The following is a 21439-nucleotide window of genomic DNA, read 5'->3' as shown; positions in this document are numbered from 1 at the left end:
GGGGCTTATCACTCAGTATAACCAGTTTAAAAAAAAATCACCGCTCGCCACTGGTATGTTCATGTATAAATGTGTGTGTGTGTGTTCACCCCACCGGCATGTGTAAGAGATAAGTTCAGACTCCGGACTAAAGAGAATAATTAGACTCTTGTCATTAGCCGTGTCTATTGCAATGTGTGTGTGTGTGTGTGTGTGTGTGTGAGAGAGAGAGAGCTCACGTCTGTTCCAGACTTCTTATCCTTACACAGACAAAAACAAAGCCTGCTGTTTGAGTTGGCCGCTCAGCGCTAACCTTTATCAGATGTCTCGCATCCACAGAGAGAGAGAGAGAAAAAGAGAGAGTGAGAGGGGTTGTGCGGGTGTTGAAAGAAAGTCGGGGAGCATAACCCTAGTGTGTTTAATGTAAAAATGATAGGGAGACACAGGGAGATGTGAATTACAAGTAGTAGAAGTGTGCATAGGGCTGTTTGTACATATTTTTAGTGTATTCTAGAGTGATGAAAGGAACCAAACGTTGCTGTAAATTAAAAAATGAAATCTTAAATTAAAAATGGATATTAGTCTTTTCCTCCCTTCGTTTTGATTAAGCTGCTCAGATTAATGAATGTATAAATGGACAGATCACTGATTCTAGAGTACTTTGACGAAACGGGCAATATATGGAATTAGGAGTATAATTCTCCTGCTTCTTAATTTTCCTCACAAAATTTGGTGTTATAAATACTGGAAAATGAATTAACACAACATGATTTCAAACTTATTTTTAGCTCAGAAAGTCACTGCAATCATATCCGAAATGTTGTATATCATACGTGTATTAAATAAAACAGTAAATTTTTGTTTCGTTCTGGTGTTGCTACGGTAAGAAGACTTACTTAAATTGATGGAAATTATTTTAAAACTAAAAAATCTTTACAATTTTGACAGAAAATATAAAAAATAAACAGTCAATAAGCACAATTTTATATAAGACTATATATATTGTTCAAAGGTTTGAGAACAGAAATATTTTTTTTTCATTCTTATTCAGCAAGGATACATCAAATTGTTCAAAAGTGACAGAAAAAAAAACATTTCAAATGTTACAAAAGATTTATATGTTTAATTACATTTAAATAAATACTTCTTTTGAACTTTCTATTCATGGATTCTATTCAACATTTACCTCAAATGTATGAAGCAGCACAACTGTTTTAAACATTGATAATAATAAAAAAAAAATTCTTGAGCTGCAAATCAGCATATTAGAATGATTTCTAAAGGATCATGTGACACTTAAGACTGGAGTAATGGCTGCTGAAAATTCAGCTTTATACCATCACAAGAATAAATTACATTTTAAAATATATTAAAATAGAAAAAAAGTAAAAATTAAATTGTAATAATATTTCACAATATTACTGTTTTTACTGTATTTTTGATCAAATAAGTGCAACCTTGGTGAGCATAAGCGACCGACCCCAAACGTTTGAGCAGCAGTGTATATAAAAATATTTATATTGTTTCTGTTTAATATATATTATTAGTCTATATAAAATACTGAGTTATGGTCTTACAGGTGGTTTTAGAGGTAGAAGGTGTTGCTACTTAAAAAAAATATCTTATGAATCAGTAGGATGAATAAAATGAGAGAGGTCTTACTCGTCTCACAGCTGTTCTCAGTGTACCCTGCAGGGCAGCCACATCTGCCCGTCACCTGATCACAGGCCACACCCCCTGGTACTTAAATTGATGGAAATTATTTTAAAACTAAAAAATCTTTACAATTTTGACAGAAAATATAAAAAATAAACAGTCAATAAGCACAATTTTATATAAGACTATATATATTGTTCAAAGGTTTGAGAACAGAAATATTTTTTTTTCATTCTTATTCAGCAAGGATACATCAAATTGTTCAAAAGTGACAGAAAAAAAAACATTTCAAATGTTACAAAAGATTTATATGTTTAATTACATTTAAATAAATACTTCTTTTGAACTTTCTATTCATGGATTCTATTCAACATTTACCTCAAATGTATGAAGCAGCACAACTGTTTTAAACATTGATAATAATAAAAAAAAAATTCTTGAGCTGCAAATCAGCATATTAGAATGATTTCTAAAGGATCATGTGACACTTAAGACTGGAGTAATGGCTGCTGAAAATTCAGCTTTATACCATCACAAGAATAAATTACATTTTAAAATATATTAAAATAGAAAAAAAGTAAAAATTAAATTGTAATAATATTTCACAATATTACTGTTTTTACTGTATTTTTGATCAAATAAGTGCAACCTTGGTGAGCATAAGCGACCGACCCCAAACGTTTGAGCAGCAGTGTATATAAAAATATTTATATTGTTTCTGTTTAATATATATTATTAGTCTATATAAAATACTGAGTTATGGTCTTACAGGTGGTTTTAGAGGTAGAAGGTGTTGCTACTTAAAAAAAATATCTTATGAATCAGTAGGATGAATAAAATGAGAGGTCTTACTCGTCTCACAGCTGTTCCCAGTGTACCTTGCAGGGCAGCCACATCTGCCCGTCACATGATCACAGGCCACACCCCCTGGACAGATGCATCTTTGCTCACAGTTCCTACCGAACCATCCAGATGCACAGGCTATACACATAACATACAGACAGTGAGAGAGAAAGCAGATGGATTGCAGAGTGAGTGGCGCGGTGTGTGTGTGTGTGTGTGTGTTTTAGCTCACTCTGTTGGCAGCTGGTTCCTGTCCACCCAGGTGTGCACCTGCACTGGCCACTCACCGGGTCACATGACCCTCCATTGTGGCAGTCACATGACTGACTGCAGTTGGGACCAAATGTACCCGCTGGACAAGCTAGAACACAAACACATATTTGAACCAAATTGTGTTGTCAAAAGTACCGATATCGGTACTGAAATTGTAAAAAATGTGACGATAATAGCGCTCCACAGATATGTCTGTGATTGGCTCAGTACTTTTGACAACACTAGAACCAAACCAAACTTTTAAAAATCTAAATATGTAGTACTTTGTGCAATGAAAATTTTTTTTCTTCATTTACTCACATACACATAGATACATATTCAGTGACATAACATATGTTCTATTCTAGATGTTCCAAATGCCCATGTTATGTTTAACAATCTATTAGTAAGTTAATTCAAATAGAAATGTCACAAAACTGTCATTCATTTATTTTCATGCATATTCACATTTCTTTGTAAATCAGCTACTGATCTGTTATAACACTGTTCTTCAAAAATTTGGGGTCGTAGGATTTTTTAAAGTCTCTGATGAATCTTCAAAATCTGAATTTTTGACAAAGCTGAATCTTCAGCAGCCTTCAGTGACACAATATCCTTCAGAAATCATTATAATATGCTGATTTAGTGCCCAAAAAAATTTTTTACTATCAATGTTGAAAACAGTTGTATATTTTTGTGGAAACTGTGATTCATTTTCTTTATGATTCTTTAATGAATAGAAAGTAAAATAACAGCATTTTAATCAATTTAATGCAAATGTAACGTTCAAAAAAATTGTGACAAAGGTCTCCATGTACCCAGGCTACAGTATGAACAGTGTGGCACAAAATAACCCAGCCTGTGAAGTGTAAAAAAAAAACTTGTGTGTCCATCTAACATATCTACACCAAATACAAAAACAATTTTTGAGGCAAAAATGTGTTTTAACACACTTTATGTGATGCCTGTAAGTGATTTGTACTTAGCCTGACTGCATTAACTTTAGCAGACATGCTACTGCAAAACTAAAAAAGTATAAACGAGAAAAAGCAGATGCAAATCTAAATAATGATTTATTATTTGCACTCTTTAAAAAACTAATAACATCACTCGACTCCAGAGAGGTTTCATCACAGTCGAGATTTCCCTGAAAAACATGTCATGGGAAAGCCAGACGTAAAAATCAAACTTCTGAGAGAGGGATCTTTAACACAAACCTCACTTCATTAAAAAGAGAGGGAGAGTGAAACAGAAAGAGAGATAAATCTTTATTGGGCCCCTGATCTATTAAACTACTGATGGGAGATCGCATGAGAAGGCAGATGGTACTAAACCAATGTGCCGCAGAGCTCTCTTTAAAAAGCATCTTAGCCTAATAAAATGCTGACAGACGCACAAATGGAACGCTCCTAAAAACCATCCTTCCACAGTAAACACAAACATTCACAGATGAGATATGCCGATTAAAAACATTTAACCTTGCAGGATGCATTTAACCTTTCTGCAGCCCACCAGGGGGCTTTTTCCCCTCTTTATATGCACAAACACATGCTTCAAAAACTGCATCAGCCATGTCTGTGAGCTGATAAATTGAATATGAGGCCTGTGTTTGGGTGAGCTGGTTTGAGAGATTGTTGGGTTATTTCTGTGCGAGGATGCGGCATACAGCCGGAGATGAGCCTCCAATCACACCCCGTTTTAATGATGTGGGCGGCTTACCCAGAATGCATTGTGGCGGTGCCCAGCCGGGGGTGCAGCGGCAGGCGCCTGTGATGTGGTGACACTGGGCCTCGTTCCCGCACTGGCACATCTGCACACAGTCCTGCCCGTAAAACCCAACGGGACATCCTATGGAGGAGAGGAGATTTGAGTCAGCAGCGTCTGTGTGTGCATTATAATGAGCAGTACATCATTGGAAAGTCACGCTCACAAGAGCCAACAGGATGTCAGCATTCTGATTCAAATATAATTAGGTTAGTGTTTTACTAGTATCCGTGCGGACATATCCATCTTTCATCCCTTCGTCCTGCTCATCTTTCTTTTTCATGTCTCATTACCTACTGAATGCTCAGCGTGTGAATTGCTCTCATCAGCATTAATTGCGTGATCTCATTCGCCACATGTGCGGCACATCCTTACCACAACAAAGTCAACGTGTGTGTGAGGAAGATAGACAGACATTTCTAGGAAACTAGAACACCTGCTGAGTCCACAGGTTCACTGTCTGGATGTAGAAATATGCCACCTATCCAAATATTCCCTTAACTCGCATTTTCAACTCACACTTTATGCAAAACTCACATAAAAATGTAGTGCACCTGGCCAAAATGGTGTTTTATTAATGCTTAATGAAACAGGTTTTTTGGTCAGGGTTTAAAATTAAATGAAATAAAATGCTCATTTAGTTAACAAAAGGTTTGGCTTATGAATATTGGATATTTTTTCCATCTAAAGCCCAGCTTTTACAAATCACACTTCATGAAGTACAAAATCTAGTGGCTAAAATGTATGCTTGTTGCTTTAAATGGTTGTAAAATAAAATAAAATAAAATAAAAATAAAAATGTAGGCAACTAGAACAGACCGCCCACAGGTACAGGTACAGAAATATACCTAAAAAAAAAAAAGTGAGCGTTGCATACTATAATAAAGACAGCTGAACAGAGACAATTTTATTTTTATAAAAAACAAACTATTGTTTTCTTTGGAAGGCATGCATGATAATTCATGCACAATAGGACCACAAACATATATTAACATTAAGGTAATTTCTTCAATTTTTTTATTGATGTTCAGTTTTTCAAAACTTAAAATATAATGAATATATCAAATTGGGTATATCAACTTGGTAATATTTTTACGAAGATTCATAAGATTTTACGAAACGTCTAAACACTTTCTGGTCTTGTTTTCTGGTTTGACAACAATCAGAAAAAAAACTTTAGAAGTTTGTTTCTTTGGAACACATATGTGATTTTGTTTGTTGCGTGATCTCATTCGCCACATGTGCGGCACATCCTTACCACAACAAAGTCAACGTGTGTGTGAGGAAGATAGACAGACATTTCTAGGAAACTAGAACACCTGCTGAGTCCACAGGTTCACTGTCTGGATGTAGAAATATGCCACCTATCCAAATATTCCCTTAACTCGCATTTTCAACTCACACTTTATGCAAAACTCACATAAAAATGTAGTGCACCTGGCCAAAATGGTGTTTTATTAATGCTTAATGAAACAGGTTTTTTGGTCAGGGTTTAAAATTAAATGAAATAAAATGCTCATTTAGTTAACAAAAGGTTTGGCTTATGAATATTGGATATTTTTTCCATCTAAAGCCCAGCTTTTACAAATCACACTTCATGAAGTACAAAATCTAGTGGCTAAAATGTATGCTTGTTGCTTTAAATGGTTGTAAAATAAAATAAAATAAAATAAAAATAAAAATGTAGGCAACTAGAACAGACCGCCCACAGGTACAGGTACAGAAATATACCTAAAAAAAAAAAAGTGAGCGTTGCATACTATAATAAAGACAGCTGAACAGAGACAATTTTATTTTTATAAAAAACAAACTATTGTTTTCTTTGGAAGGCATGCATGATAATTCATGCACAATAGGACCACAAACATATATTAACATTAAGGTAATTTCTTCAATTTTTTTATTGATGTTCAGTTTTTCAAAACTTAAAATATAATGAATATATCAAATTGGGTATATCAACTTGGTAATATTTTTACGAAGATTCATAAGATTTTACGAAACATCTAAACACTTTCTGGTCTTGTTTTCTGGTTTGACAACAATCAGAAAAAAAACTTTAGAAGTTTGCTTCTTTGGAACACATATGTGATTTTGTTTGCTTTTGTGTAGAAACATTGCCTTTGTTAGCATAGATTATCTGATATGAACCTACAGTACACTTTGTACAGACTCCACTTACACGGCTACTGCCTTTCATTCACACACACACACAAGCAAATGAAATTGGAGTCTCTCTGTATGAGCACAAGTGTAGACAGACATCCATACGGAGCGGAGCATATGGCATGCAGACGCACACGATCACAGGAGATTGGTCTAGTATTCCATCAGCCTGATAAGGTCTTGTAAACCACGTGTGCGTGAGCGTGTAACGGCAGCGGATGGTTGTGATCGGCTGCTGCCAGTAAAATATGTTTCATGGCTGAGGCCTTCAGAGATGGAGACCGATGATAGCACTCAAGAGCTCGCTAAAGACCCACCACATGTGTGCGTGTGTGTATCTGCTGTTATTCAGTTGGTTTGTATGATTAAGAAGCATGGAAGACATCTGAGCCTGTGGAACATGAGTGGAACTGCTGGCTACATCCAGATGGACTACCGAGTTGAAAATGTCACAAAACGGACAGGGTGGAATTGTGGGCCTGTGGAGACCTGATCTCTGTAGTCACAGCCTGATTTATTAAAGATGAAATCTGTGAATGTAAAAGTCCACTATAAACCAAAACAATCTGCTTTTATGCGTCTAAATCAATGGCGGTGGAGTTGATACAGATGGAGATGGAATGCTTATGGTCCCCTAAGACCTGGTTTTGCCCCGTCCAAATACTCTTTGTTGGATTTCAGTTGATTTTGGACAGTTCTACTACTCTTTTCCCCTGCCGTGTGGAATCTAGATCCGTCGTGTAGGCCCTGGTAATCCTATGAATGATAGTTCGCTGCTCACTCAACCACACCACACGGATAACAGGAAGTTATTTTGGCTTACTTTCTTTCTCTGCAGAAAGACACTTTCAAGATTTTTCGTAATTGGGACTACACTGGTTGTATGTTTTTGATTCACTGAAAAGGATCGGCTCAGAAGAGACATAATTTTTTTATGTCGTATATTTCTGATTTACTAAAAAGAACTGGAGTCATCTATTTGTAAATCGGACTACATTGATTGTATTGTATGTTTTCGATTCACTAAAAAGAAACATTTGAAAATAGTCATTTGTTCATGAATCGGACTACACTAGTTGTGCTGTGTTTTTGATTCACTAAAAAAGAACTAGTTTTTAAAAGAATAATTTGTTCATGAATCAGATTCAACTGATCACGCTGTATGTATTTGATTCACTATAAAAGAACTGGTTTAAAAGAGATCATCTCAAAAGAGTAATTTGTTTGTGAATCATACTACGCCAGTTATGCTGTATGTTTTTGACTCTCTAAAAAAATCAGCTCATAAGAGTCACTCGTTCATGAAACTCCACTGGTTGTGCCTTGTGTGTTTGGAAATATGTCATGTTTTTGATTCCTGTTCACTCATCACTCACATAATGACATCAGTGCAGGAAACTAAAATCATACGTCTAAAACATCTAGTTACTAGATAAAATGGTTTAAAAGAGTCAGTTTGTAAATCAGACAACACTGGTTAAGCTGTACTTTTTGATTCACTACAAAAGGATCAGCTCGTAAGAATCACTTGTTTGTGAATCGGACATCACTGCTTGCAGTGTGTTTCTGATTCACACAAAAAAATGATATAAAAGAATCGTTTGTTTGTGAATCAGACTACACTGCTTGTACTGTATGTTTCTGATTCACTAAAAAGGATCAGCTCATAAGACTCATTTGTTTGTGAATCAGATAACCCTGATTTCAATGTGTGTTTGTGATTCACTAAGAAGAATTGGTTTCAAAAGAGCCATTTGTTTGTGAAACAGACTACACTGGTAGCACTGTAGGTATGTTATTTCTTTCAGCCCCGCAAGGACACCTCAAAAGCTGTTTTCTTGCCATTGTTTTGCGGTCAGTTAACTATCGGTTATCTCATCAAATTAGATTCAGACTGAAAACTGGTAAAAATGTGGCTGTAGTTTGAGTAGTGGTGTGTGTGGTGCTGAAAATGGTGAAGAAAACACATGAATGGAATCCTTTGAGGTATGAGCGTGTATCTTGTATGTGTGTGTGTTTTACATGTGGTGTTTTTTTTTTTACTAAGATAGGACTCAGCTTCTATGTTTGGCCCTGTGTATATGTCTGTGCATTGTGGTTTTCTCATAAAGTGCAGCAGCTGGATGTGGCTGTCTCATTAAGCAGAGGATGCTGTCATGGATCCAGCAGGGAGTGTCTGTGTGTGTATGTTTAGTCAGTGGCTCAGATTAACCACTAGAAGGCAGATACAACTCTGTACCTTCAGGTCATTGAGGGCAAAACCTTCTTACCTGCTTCTAGTTCTTATTAACAAATGATTTTAGCTTCCTGCACTGATGTCATTATGACACACTAAACAAAATTTTTTGTGTGTGTTTCAAGTTGCTTGGCTGTGTGTGATGAGTGAGTGTTTCAATGAGCAAATGGGAATCAAAAACATTCCATTTTAAGCACAGACACACACTCAGATTGCATGATGGGTGGGTTGCCCTCTCAGACTGATTGAGACTTCCTGTTTCCCTGGTGAAGAAAAGGCCCTAGAGCATTAGGCGTACGAAAACACTACTTATGGAGCAAAAAGAGAGATGTTGAGGAAAATAGATAACATGCATTTAAATAAACATTAAATAAACATCACTGACCATTTTAGAAATTGAATGCATTTGTTTGTAACTCACTCTTTTCACAGTGTGATCCCACCCAGCCAGCAGTACAGGTACAAGCTCCGCCGACGTGGTCACATTCGGCCCCGTTCTCACACTCACATGATAGTTTACACTCTGTCCGTAGTGGCCCTCAAGACACTCTGACACAAAGCATCATGGGAAATGCAGATTTAGTGCACATGATCAGAATTTAGTGGAAATAAACAAACTATTGAAACTTGATTGTGGTCACTGAAATAAGGTTGAAATAAAATATAAACGTTAGATGAAAAATTTTAACTTAAAAACGTACAAATTAGAAATGGTGCCTTGCCAGCTAACTGAAATTAAAGTTTAAGCAATAAAATCAAATCTGAAATAAAAATAAATCAGAGCTAAATAGAAATAAAAACTAACAAAAATTACAAAAGCACATTTTAAAATTACTACACTAAAATAAGAACTAATTAAAATATTAATAAATATTATACTAGTAGTACATAAATAATACTTAACACTGAAATACTGCACGTTTTTTAAAAATATATATTTTGATAAACATTTTAGATAGCACTATGCTACATTGCGCTCACATGACCTCATTATGTTGAATATGGGTAGTCCAGTCATCAGTTTGGTAATAAGAATTGTACATTTTCAAATTATTTTTCAAATTTTGAGTGCAAATGTCCTAACGTTTTGCAGTCAGATCAAATGAGTAAAAAACAAAACGTTAAAAATGCATTGTGGGATACAGTATCTGACACATTGCACTCTCTAGTTTAATTTGGCCTAATATTATAGGTCCTGTATGTATAAAACCTATTTTTTTCCTAATTTTTGCATACCATGCACATTATGCATACTATATACTTCAGAACTAGTAAGAGTAGTATATTAGTATGATATTCATTTAATGCTCAGCCAGTTTTGCCTGTAGTTGTATTATGATGACAAAAGGTGGCAGCATATGCATCGTAATTAGCATCAGATTTAACATTTCAACATGAAAGTTTAAATGTTGTACCATTTAAATAGTGCATCAATGAAAAGAATAAGACATTGAAACATGGATACAGAGAGGGAAAGAAACAGAACAGACTCACTCTTGTCACATTGCTCTCCAGTGTATCCAGCCTCACACACACAGCGCCTACTGCTGGCCTCACAGGTTACTGCATTACTGCCACACTGGCACACACTGGCACAGCCTACACCCCAAAAACCTGCCTCACACACACTACACAGATGATGATTATTATTCATTTGTATTCAAATAACAAATCAAAACACACATTTGAGATTTGAGAATGTAAACACACTTGTAAAGATTACTATTTGTATGTTTATTAATGTCCTGTTGCATGTTCCATTTAATTTAATTTTTTTTATTTTATGCACCACATTTTAAAATATTTTGTTTTTATCATTAATATCACTATTTCTTACTATTACAGTAATAGCCAGCTTCACATAGAAAGAGACAGAAACCACAATTTAGTTTGTTCAGTGAAAACGAGGTGACGGGTATCAAGACGAGCTAACAGAAGCACTTAGGATAGACAGTCATGTGCCAATGTGAACCGCAATGCTGTCTGAATACACTCACTCTCTCTTTTTCTTGTCCTCCACAGAAACTGTAAAGCGCTCTCCCTCAACCTCACTGCCCCCAATCCCCCCCTGAGGATGGGATAAAAGGCTCTGTTTGAGCAAGACCAAACCATGATCTGTTTAAGCCATTAAGACTAAAAAATGTATGCAAGTGATCAAGAAAGGCTTATAACTAAAACAGACACTTCAAATGTTATTAAAACATGAGCTTCAAATTCATTAATTTCTCTCTTCAGCGAACAGAAGGAAACCCCATTTATAAACACACTGTTAATATATCATTTTCATAACATAACATCCAGCATAAATCTAGCTACATGAAACATTTATTCCATGACTCTCTCTCTTTAATACAAAGCTACTGAGCTAAACTGACTGACACTTCCATCTGTCGGCGTGTTGTCATGTGTGAGTGTTTAGTGCATCTACTCCTTGGAATTTTAAAAAGGACATATTGCCTGATGATTGACTAGTCACAGTTGAGTTCTGATGCAGACATTATTGAGCTATTAAAATAACAGCCATTAAAGCAGTTGTGTACTGACATCTGACAGTCACTAGAGGGCGATGCAAAGCCATTATTGTCCCATTTGAAAAGTAAGAATCCTTTGAAAGCTCAGAATAAAATATTAGCTTATTATTTACTGAATACTGCACAGTGAACAATGCATACTGCCTACTATTTAAAAAATAGTAAGTGAAACAAGTAGGCATTAATAAACATTTACTTAAAAGTCACTTATGTCTTGATGTTGCCCATTTAATTCAACAAGTGGTGTCAAGACCATGATTTTTTCTTTTCATAACATAACATCCAGCATAAATCTAGCTACATTAAACATTTATTCCATGACTCTCTCTCTTTAATACAAAGCTACTGAGCTAAACTGACTGACACTTCCATCTGTCGGCGTGTTGTCATGTGTGAGTGTTTAGTGCATCTACTCCTTGGAATTTTAAAAAGGACATATTGCCTGATGATTGACTAGTCACAGTTGAGTTCTGATGCAGACATTATTGAGCTATTAAAATAACAGCCATTAAAGCAGTTGTGTACTGACATCTGACAGTCACTAGAGGGCGATGCAAAGCCATTATTGTCCCATTTGAAAAGTAAGAATCCTTTGAAAGCTCAGAATAAAATATTAGCTTATTATTTACTGAATACTGCACAGTGAACAATGCATACTGCCTACTATTTAAAAAATAGTAAGTGAAACAAGTAGGCATTAATAAACATTTACTTAAAGTCACTTATGTCTTGATGTTGCCCATTTAATTCAACAAGTGGTGTCAAGACCATGATTTTTTCTTTGATCGATTCTTTGATTAATAGAAAGTTCAAAAGAAAATAATTTATTTAAAATATAAATCCATTGTAACATTACAAAAGTCTTTACTGTCACTTTTGGTCAATTTAATGCATCCATTCCTTGCTGAATAAAATAATTAATTTCATTAAAAAAAAAATCTTACTCACCCCAAACTAAACTACAGTTACAGTAAGCAGTAGACTAGTATTCCCTCCTGAACTCATATTTTATGTATGATTGTGAGTCTTACATCGCTCGCGGCAGCCAATGCCATAGTATCCTTTGTCACATTCTACACAGGAACACGACATGCATCTCCATTTACCCGTCAGACACAACTGTTTCAAATGGCTGTAAAAACATCACCTACCTTCCTGACAGCGGTCGCCATGGTAACCAGGTTTACAAGTGCAGGTGCCTTTTTGTGGATCACAAGACAGAGAGTTTTCCTGCGCACATTTGCATTCCTCCGAGCAACCCGCACCGTGAGTCCATTTTGGGGCATGCTAATATAGACAAGCACTATTTTACTATACCTCAAATTAATTGAAAGTAGATTAGTAACAAACTTCGACTTTCACATTATCTTAGCACTCTAAACATTTACGCAGATGGCAGAATTTGCCGTAGAGACCAGGTGTGCACAGACACCCTCCATACAGACGATGGCAGCGTCCATTATTGGGGCAGTTACACCTCCTCCTACAGAACCTCCCATAGAAACCCTGTGGACAACCTGATGACATCACGGTACATCACTGAAATAATTCCACAATGTTCCTCCGGAATTCCGTAAGGTGCATTACATCACATGCTCTTTTCAATACAGAATTATCAGATCTAATCAGAGAGGAATAACGAATGACAGCTGGGAGAGATGAGGTTGATGGATGATGTGATGAAGACAAGGCAAGGCCAAGGGCAAACAGAAAGTTAGTTAATAGGAAGGAGAAGCTTAAACCCAAGAGCTCCAGTTAGTTTACTGAGGGATACTTTATTTCTACATTTATTAATTTAGCAGCAAGTTTTTGTGATCATACTGATCATAAAGGAGCAAATAAAATGGATTAAAAACATTTTGGTAATATTGTCTCATTTAAAAACCAAATGAAATTTTTTTTTAATAATTTCTTTTTGAACATTTACATTACATTTACATTTAGTCATTTAGCAGATGGTTTTATCCAAAGCGACTTACATATGAGGACAATAAAAGCAGTCAAAACTAACAAAAGAGCAACAATATATAAGTGCAAATGACAAGTCTCGGTTAGTCTAACGCAGTACACGTAGCAAGGTGTGTATATATATATATATATATTATACACACACATATACACACACACACAAAGAAAAACAAGTAAATAGAATAGAAAAAATAGAAAGCTAGTGTTTGTTTGTATTTTTTATTTTTTTAAATAAAAAAAAAGAAGATAAATATAGATAAAGTAGAATTAAAATAGAATAGAAAGTGCTAAAGTTAGAGGGTAAAATAAAGGTGGAACAGATGTGTTTTTAGTCTTTTCTTGAAGATGGCTAAATTGATTAAATGGTGTAAATTGATGAACAGAGGTGTGACATGCGTTCTTTTCGGCTCATTAAAGTTTATAACATGTTCAAGATTAATATGTAATTTATTCCTCTGATGCAAAGCTGAATTTTCAGCAGCCATTACTCCAGTCTCCAGTGTCACATGATCCTAATATTCTGATTTGGTGCTCAAGAAACATTTCTTATTATTATCAATGTTATGTGGAAACATAATGCACAGTAATGAACATGACTGTAAAAAATAACAGCATGTATTGAAAAAATAATTTTTTTGTAACATTATAAATGTCTTTACTGTCAATTTTGATCAATTTAATGCATCCTTGCTGAATAAAAGTATTCTTTTCTCTTAAAGAAAATCTTACTGACCCCACACTTTTGAACAATAACGCAGATTTGTTCTTTAAACTAAAAAAAGTTGCTTTACTTCTAAAAATTTAAGATATTGTGCCGTAATGGAACTGAGACACTTGTAGAGTATCGAACAAGAGAAACAGAGAAAAGACTAGAACCGAGGCAAGAAAAAGAAATACCTCTTATATTTCTCTCTCTTTTTTCCTCATGAGACAACATGAGAAAACAGAAAGGTGGAGCATTACAAAAGTAAAAGAAGGTTATGAATAATGAAACATGACATACAGTAAGTAGAGAGGAAATGTCATAAGCCATGACAAATTGAAGATGTTAAAACACAGTTAAAAAAGAAGACGAGACATAAAGCATGTGTGCTGTACCGTTTTCACAGAGCAGACCGTGGACACAAGCACTTCCCCGTCACTGGGTCACAGTGGCCCCCGTTCTTACAAACACACAGACTGTTACACTGAACACCATATGTGCCCTGAGCACAAGCTAAAGGAGAGAGAGAATGCACAAGTAAATAGATGTTTAGGGTTCTCCGAGGAACTAGAAAGAGAAATACAGCAGCCACTGTACTTTCTGTTGATTTTAGGGTGTATTAAAAATGAGACAGTATGGAAAACTACTGCTGGAGCTATACATCAGGTAGATGAGGAGAAGAAGAAAAGGAAAAATGGAACACACATTTCATTATATCCTGAATTTAGGTCTTTTATTGAGTCATGTAAATCTGCTTCTTGTGATAATATCTACATTAACATTTGAATTTTTTATTCAATGTATATATATATATATAAATGTGTTTTCTTGCAGATTATTTAGCGTTCTCTGAAGCCGTGTTATTTTAGTATCACTGAGATACTACTATAGTTTTTATTCATATTTTGAATTCTTTGTTTTTGTACGTTTCATTTTATTTTCAGTTAAAGTTTTCGTAATTTTGTTGTGTTGTGAACTTGCGATTGTCAGTTTTAGTAGATTTTGTTTAAATATTTTTTATTTATTATTATTTCAGTTTTCGTTTTAGTTATTTTAGTTCATCAAGTTAAACTAAATTAAAATGAAAAATGTTGCCTTGGCAACTAGCTGAAATAAGTTTTTTATACTATTTTTTATTTTATATATTTAATGTTATTTTATTTTATTTCATGTAATGAAAATATTTTTTTATGGTTTTAGTTTTAGTCAAATATAATAACCCTGCTCTAATTATAACCCTTGTTGTTTGCCATCAAAAAATATAATATTAAATAAAATAACAACTCAAAAATAAAATAACTCAAATAAATAATAAAAAATCTTTGCAGTATGATATTTAAGAGTATATGTGAGTTCAAAAGAAACTTCTCTTCTTCAAAAATAAGTCTTATTTGGCATGTTTTGCATTTAAAAAATGTCTTGCTCTGTATAAATAAACCTTAACAATGTAAATGAATTTCTTCAAGGCTTCTGTACAGGTCAGAGTTCAGTGATAGTAGAGAATAAAGACACTCACTGTCATTACAGGTGACCCCCGTCCAGCCAGGTGCACACACACAGCGATCCTTCTCTAACGCACACACTCCTCCATTGACACAGTCCTCACAGCTCACACTGCAGTCATCACCGAACGAACCCTCCTCACACACTGATACAGAGACAGAGAGATCAACATATTCATGTGTCCTTATCTCTGTATGTTTATGTCACAGTTCTGAAGTTAACATTCTGGGTTTCTCTTACTAATCTTGCTGATGACGGTCAGCTCCTCTCTCTGTTCAAGGTTGTGTGGGTGTTCTGGGTCGTAAGTGTATGTGTCGTCATCAAACGGTCTGCTTAAAGCAGCAGTGTAATGCAGCAGTTGTGGGGGGCGACGGAAATAGCAAGTCCGGCAAACGCAGAACCTCTGGCTCATCTTCACTGCCCACCACCTCTTTCTCTTCCTCCTCCTCCTCCTCCAGTTCACTTTCATAGAGAGCTAAACACACAGACAGAACAACAGAGACAAAAGAATAGAGACATCCGCAGAAACAGTGATCAGGGTTAACTAAAATTAAAACAAAAACCATAAAAAAACAACTTTTGTTACTTGAAATAAAATAAACTTTGAATTCATTTTAATCATTCATTCATTTAAATTTTGTACATTTTTGTCATTTTTTTAAATGTCTATATAATTTTTATTACATTTTATTTCAATTTTTAGTTATTTTAGTACATCAGGATATTAGATGTAAATTAGAATTTTTCCCTAACTAATTGAAATTTAATAGAGTTAACGTTTTTTCTTAATATTACATTTTAGAATGAAAACAGAAAATTTAAAAATAAAAACTAATTCTAAATATTAAAAACTTAAAATAGTAACTCAATGATACTAAAATAATGATTAGAGGTTATATATCATTTTGGCAACTCATAACATGTCTTTTGGGTGTCAATAGTACTCTTTATTTTGAAGTCTGTGCATCACTTCCTGACTATGAGGTCAGCACTAAACAAAGCCAATCAAACTTGTACTCACGTAAGCATGATTTCTGGTCGTAGTCCAGTCTGAAGCCCACCTGACAGAAACACTCATAAGAGCCCAGCGTGTTCACACAGTACTGAGAACATCCTGACATCTCAGACAAACACTCATCAATGTCTGAAGAGAGAGGTTCATATTAAAACAGCTTTCATGATACACTAAATGTTCTCAAGTAAACTTAAATAGTCCATTTATGAGGAAAACGAGGAAAAATATGAATTTACAAGTATGTAAAGTTTAAAAAAAAAAAGGGTTTGGTTAATAAAGGGTCAAAAGAGGAAGACATGAAACTAAACACAGACACACCATCACATGTGCAGCCGTTGGGTGTGTATCCAGGTCTACAGCCACACTCATAGCCTCCTGGGTAATTCTTACAGTAGTGACTACAGCACGCCTCCCTGTTTTCACACTCATCAGTGTCTGTGGATGACACACACAAACACAAAAGCTTATTCTCATGAGGAAAAAAAACTATGTAACAGTAACACTAAAAAGCAGTCAAGTATTTAAATATTGTTAGACAACATAAACCAAATGAACACCAATAAGAATGGTTAATCATGACTTTTGTTTAATCTTGATCTAACAACATCTATATTTGTGAGATGTATTCCATCTGAAATGTTTTGATGTTAAATTATCTATTTTTTGTCATTGAATAATTGTGATCTGTGAATTTTATGGTGCATATTTTGTTATTATGAGTATATCTAATTATATACAAGGCTGTATATAATTTATACATTTTTTGATAGTCTGTTTGATAGTCTGTCATTCTACCATTATGTGGAAAAAAATGTATCACAGTTTCCACTAAAATATTAAGCAGCAACTGTTAACAACATCAATAATAATAATTGTGTTTCTTGAGCAGGTATAAAAAAAGCTAACTCTTACCCCCAAACTTTATATATATATATATATATATATATATATATAATTTATAATTTTTAAAAAAAAACTACATTTTACATAGTGAAGGATTTGCTAGACAACCATCATGTAGGGGCCATACCTATACATGTCTTGAGGTCCTCAGCGAGCTGGTAACCTTGGTTACAGGAGCACAAGGGCCCACTGGTGATGTGCTCACAGTGATGAGAGCAGCCCCCGTTGTTTTTCTCACAGCCATTCACGATTTCCATCTCTATACCTGCAGGATACGTCACCCCACATTATTAAGACTTCACTGATTGGTCAAAACACTGACCAATCACAGACTGTTTGACTCCAGTAAACCAAATCCACGTGTCAGTGAACTACTGATATAATCTAAATTGTTTTCTAAAGTGTTTTAAGTTTTTCACCTCATATTACTCTAAAAGAATCACAGAGCATATATTAGTGTATGTGTGTGTGTGTGTATTTGTACTTACGATAGCACGGTTTCCCATCAGCACCCAGCTCAAATCCCGGATTACACACACAATGGAACGATCCCGGGAAATTAACACAGCCATGAGCACATTTAGCCTGACCAGACACACATTCATCTATGTCTGGGAGAGGAAATGTTTGGGTAATTAGAAGATATATCAGTGTAAAACTCACTAATACTTTGTATTTTACACTAAATAAATAAACACAATGTATTCAATTAGGATACCAGCAATATGAGTGTGTGTATGTGTGTCTGTGCATAAGCATGGCAAGGTATGTGTGTGCACAGCAGGGGTCAGAGTCTCTTCATGGGGTCGGCTGAGGTTGTCTCATAAAGTCTGGACATAAATGAGGTCCAGACAAACATGTGTACCCATGACTCAGGCCAATGGCTTTACACTGGCCTGCACACATAGTAACCAACAGCAGGCTTGTTATACCAGTAATCTGCTGTGTGTGTATTTGAGCAGGACATAGATGGGTAGTGGAGGTCGGTTTTATGGCACAGCTGAAGAGAGATTCACTGTGGCCAGTGGAATTGCACTGAGAGATAAAATAAATATAAACAAATAAAATAAAATATGCATCGGCTGAGGTTGTCTCATAAAGTCTGGACATAAATGAGGTCCAGACAAACATGTGTACCCATGACTCAGGCCAATGGCTTTACACTGGCCTGCACACATAGTAACCAACAGCAGGCTTGTTATACCAGTAATCTGCTGTGTGTGTATTTGAGCAGGACATAGATGGGTAGTGGAGGTCGGTTTTATGGCACAGCTGAAGAGAGATTCACTGTGGCCAGTGGAATTGCACTGAGAGATCAAATAAATATAAACAAATAAACTAAAATATGCATCCTAGCTCTCATGTCGGGAGAAGATGAATTGCGCTTTTTGGGGATTAAAAAAAATGTCGTGAATGGATTTTTATCATTGTAGGGTGGTTGTGTCCACACCCTGCTAAGACACATTATATGCAAACACCATATAAAAGTAAATTTTGCATCCGATGTCCCCTTTAATGTCTAAGCTGGCGCAAGATAGTAATATTTATCTTTAAAGACATGCACTCAAACCTTCACATCTCTTGAAGTCAGCTCCCATTCTGTATCCTGATCTGCAGCTGCACTGCACCTGTCCATTCACATTACTGCGGATATGAGCACGTCCACCATTATGTTCCTTACAGGGGTCCTTCACTGAGAGAACAACACAGAGCACACACACACACACAAGTGTTTACATAACCATCACAATATTACTACAGTAAAATCAGTAAGTCAAAGACGGCGTATGCATGTGAACTCACATTCACAGTGTTTGCCGTCTCTTTTGAGCTGGTAGTTGCTGCGACATTCACACTTGTACTGCTTGTTCCCCAGATCAACACACCTATGCTCACAGCCACCATTCTTCACAGAGCAAGAGTTCACCGCTGGAAAAAGGTCACACACACACACACATACACACAATGCATGTAATGAACAAAAATAAGTATCTACACACATATACTACAAGGACAATCCCTCAGTAGTAATTTTAGCTTTGCTAACGCTCCTACAACCATTTAGATACCAACCCAGACTTTTGAGCACAAAGCCACACCACCCTAAAAAGTATTTTGAGCAAGTGTTGTTTTAGTATCATTGACATACTAGTCAATAGTTTTGGTTAATATTTTGAATAAGACTTTATATTAATATTTTCTGTTTTCTCTTTACTTTTAGTTGAAGTTTTAGTAATTTAGTTGTGTTTTTGTCATTTGTATTAGTTTTTGTTTTAAATGTCTATACAGTATTTATTAATTTTATTTATTACTTTAAATTTATTTAGTTTTAATTTTAGTACTGCAACTTAAAATAAATGAAAATGCTGCCTTGGTAATAAGCTGCTTTTTATATTTTATTTTATTACAGTTAGCGTTCATTTTATTCAAAGTAGCATACATGTTTTTCTTATGGTTTTAGTTTTAGCTAACAATAATAAACCTGGTTAGAGCATATACAAATCTGAAATCTTGTAATGACAATCTCAGATTTTCTGTTTGGACAGGAAGTAAAAAAAAAAAAAAAACTTTTAGCATGGAGGGAAAACATCCCTGAATCAAATCCAGTTTGGAGTTTGTATATAGATTGAGAGTTTTGGAAGGTTCTCATTCCTTCTCTCTCACTCTATGACTGATGATGTTTCCATGTCGTGTCTGAGTTGGCAGATTTACCGAGTCTTAGGGGACAGGTCAGAGCTGTTGTCTCACTGTGATGACATTGCCAGGCCTGTCACAGAGTGATGACACATCCAGACTCCAGTAAAACCGGATAAAGCCTGTTTTAGGGTGATGAGATCGGCAGAACCAGAGCTCACTCGCTGTGTTAACGTTGTTTGTTAAGCTAGAGGATTTAATGGAGTTTTAGGCAGCCTGCTGTTGAATGCATGACTACAGGTGTTACACAGATGCCACTCAAGACAGAAAGAGACTTCTCCATGATGCATGTGTGTTTGTGAGCATGTATGCATGCCATAGAGATCTTACCTATGCATGTGTGAGCATCAGCATGTATGCGGAAACCCTCGATGCACTCACAGTGGTATGAACCGAGTGTGTTCACACATGTCTGCTGGCAACCACCATTCAGCTCCTCACACTCATCTTTATCTGTGGGGACAGCATACAACAAATGAGACATGTCTGCCTTCACCTAATAAATGTATTAAATTAGGCTGACACATTTGGTCGGCACCCTTTCATTCTTGAAATATATTTATTTATCTTTGTCTAATTTATTTATTTAATTGTTTGTTTGTTTATAAAATCATTTGCCTTTAAATGTATGTACGTATGTCTTTAAAGTGATTTAATTATGTAAATATTTATTTATTTCTGTCTTTAAATTTAAAATTAAAAATGGATAAAATAAAAATAATTTTTAAAACAATAAAAATGCAAAATGCAGTTCTGAATATTTTAATTACTGTTTTTCTGCTAGTAAGTGAATTCCTTCTCTTTTTGTCAACACCCTTTCAAAAGGTACCATAGTATAGTGATGGTATCATATGGTAAAATTAAGGTACTCTGATATATACTTAATGATACTTAATGATTACCATATTTATATATCATGGTATTTACATGGTACTCATAAATACTTCAGATATCAAATACATGTCCAGAATCACGAACAAGAAACATGACCATACCAAGGTAATTTTTGTAAATTTTTGTTAGGGCTGGCAAAAAGTATGGTATGAAACATTGTGTTCAATACATATGAGTGGCCATAAATAGTAAATGTCAAGCTGTCACTATGAGGAATGTGCTTAAAAACAGGAGATTAATGGTGACCAACCATGTTTCACTCCATCTATTTCTTGACTATTTTAACAGATGTTTGCTTTTAAAAGCTTATTTATGCACATAAAAGAAGCCTC

At 35.1% G+C, this 21439-nt stretch overlaps 1 pseudogene; it reads right to left on the bottom strand.

Moving 5' to 3' along the window:
* LOC107730818 (multiple epidermal growth factor-like domains protein 6) overlaps positions 1–21439 on the bottom strand; it is a 65115-nt pseudogene that overhangs the window by 31281 nt on the left and 12395 nt on the right.

Source organism: Sinocyclocheilus rhinocerous, unplaced genomic scaffold (assembly GCF_001515625.1).
Source record: "Sinocyclocheilus rhinocerous isolate Xijiao unplaced genomic scaffold, SAMN03320098_v1.1 scaffold938, whole genome shotgun sequence".
NCBI classification, from domain to species: domain Eukaryota; kingdom Metazoa; phylum Chordata; class Actinopteri; order Cypriniformes; family Cyprinidae; genus Sinocyclocheilus; species Sinocyclocheilus rhinocerous.
Note: the sequence above shows the minus strand (reverse complement) of the source record. Positions and strands in the feature narration are given on the sequence as shown.